The following is a 2,185-nucleotide window of genomic DNA, read 5'->3' as shown; positions in this document are numbered from 1 at the left end:
TGAAGTTTAACAACCTTAGGCAATTACAATGTAAATATGATACAAACCGATATGGTATTATGGAGTTAGGTACCTAAGCTTATATAAGGTTGTTAGGTATATTCACTTTTCCCTATATATATATATATATATATATATATATATATATATATATATATATATATATATATATATATATATATATATATATATATATATATATATGAAAGAGTTATTTGTAAAAAAAAAAATTAAAACCCTACAAATCATAAAAATGCATAAGAAAATATCAAGACATCACAAAACTTTTTTTTTTAAAAATTTTTTTATCAATAAATCGCAGCATTTTTTACAATTTCGCTGAAAAAAAAATTTATTTTTTTTTTGTAAATTTTTTTTTCAACGATTTTGAAGTAAACGTTGCGATTTTTTGAAAAAAAAAATCAAAAAAAAGTTTTATGATTTCTAAGTATTTTTTTATGTATTTTAATGATTTTTAGGGTTATATATATATATATATATATATATATATATATATATATATATATATATATATATATATATATATATATATATATATATATATATATATATATATATATATATATATATATATATATATATATATATATAGCGTGCGATTAAAATATTTTTAGCATATTTGTTTTTTGCTTTGTGTACATATAGCGTGCGATTGTTTTTCCTGCGTCTCTCTTAGTCTCTCACACACATACAACACCTTAATAGAATATGTAGATTGAGATTAACCATGGTGGGAAACCCAAAACTTATAATATAACAAGTACACTGCATATAACACATGACTATATATGGAAAACACAGAGTGTCCCATATTTATTTTAATAAATACTTTATGACATTTGTTTTTAAAGCTTCCCAACCAACGTCTTAGGATGAACTTAATTTAATGGACCCTGCAACAACCACAAAAGAAAATATAAAAACCGGTTTGATTTATTATATAGTTTGATAATATTCTAACTAATAATTAAATACTAATTTCCTCTTGATAATAAGAATCTAAAAGAGTTTTTAACCAAAATTAAAATTTCCAACTTTTTTTTATGATAATTTTGTTGACGAGAGAAAGTGTATATTTGATTTCGATTATTAAAAAAAAAAAAAAAAAAAAAAAAGACACTTGCTTATGGAACGAAAAATTTTATGCTTATTAAACAGAAAAAAAGAAGAAGAAGAATGCCATGCATGTTGATATATCTAGTCGATCAGACGTAATATTTTAGTTTGACACGGAAGAATTATCTCTATATCTATTTTGAGACAGAAGGATAATGGTTAAAAAAGTGTATAAATTAGACATACCTGTTGCAATCAGTGGAGGGGCTGAGCTTGTATGGAATGTTAACCCCACACTTTCCTGGAAGGCTGATGGCGTTGTTAGTGTTGATGCCGGTGTATGCTTTATAAGCATTCTTCAGGCAAACACAGGCAGCCTTCCGGTCGGGGGTTGTTTGTGCAGCAGCATTCAGACTCCTAACACCATTGCAACATGGTGCTGACACTACACCACCGTTCCTCAGGTAAGTCAGGCATGGAATCATATCGGCCACCACAAGACGGCAGGTAATAGAGGCCTCTGCATAGGGTGCAAACACCACCATGCAAGCCACCACATAACACAAGACCTTCATTATCATCCTTGCCATTAATGTTGGGTACTGTAATTAACTCAAAAAAGAAACTCTAATACGAGACGTGGTTATTTATGTCTATGGATTTGATGTAAGAAAATGTTATCGAGGATACCAATATATATAGGGCATTCTTTGGCTGTGGATGGATTGATAATTTAATTAAGGTCGCATTCTATGGCTGTGGATGGATTCATAATTTAAGGCCGTAAATTTTTGAAGTATATATATCTATATCTTCCATATATAAACGACGTTTTTTATAACACAACGAAAAACAAATGTCTTTGTGCAATTGATTTGACTGTTTGAGACTAATCTGAAGATAATTTCAAGATATGTAAGTCTCATATATAAATTTTTATTGCTTGGAAAATTGCTAAGAAAGTTTGGGAAAGGTTTTATCCTCTGTTGTATATCTTTATTCAGTGAACATACAACCATATAATATACATTGGATATAGTCGGTATATCAATATACCATTGCACTTTGTAACATTGATATGTGAATATTAAGAATTCAATGCAATTAT

General features: G+C 27.7%; 1 pseudogene; it reads right to left on the bottom strand.

Annotated features, from left to right (window-relative positions):
• Positions 1–308: 308 nt before the first annotated feature.
• On the bottom strand, positions 309–1,667 carry LOC145016170 (non-specific lipid-transfer protein Lac s 1 pseudogene; annotated as a pseudogene).
• Positions 1,668–2,185: the final 518 nt, after the last annotated feature.

The sequence above is a fragment of the Lactuca saligna genome, chromosome 9 (assembly GCF_052625555.1).
Source record: "Lactuca saligna cultivar CGN05327 chromosome 9, ASM5262555v1, whole genome shotgun sequence".
NCBI lineage: Eukaryota > Viridiplantae > Streptophyta > Magnoliopsida > Asterales > Asteraceae > Lactuca > Lactuca saligna.
The sequence above is the reverse complement of the archived record's forward strand: the minus strand, read 5'-3'. Positions and strand labels throughout refer to the sequence as shown.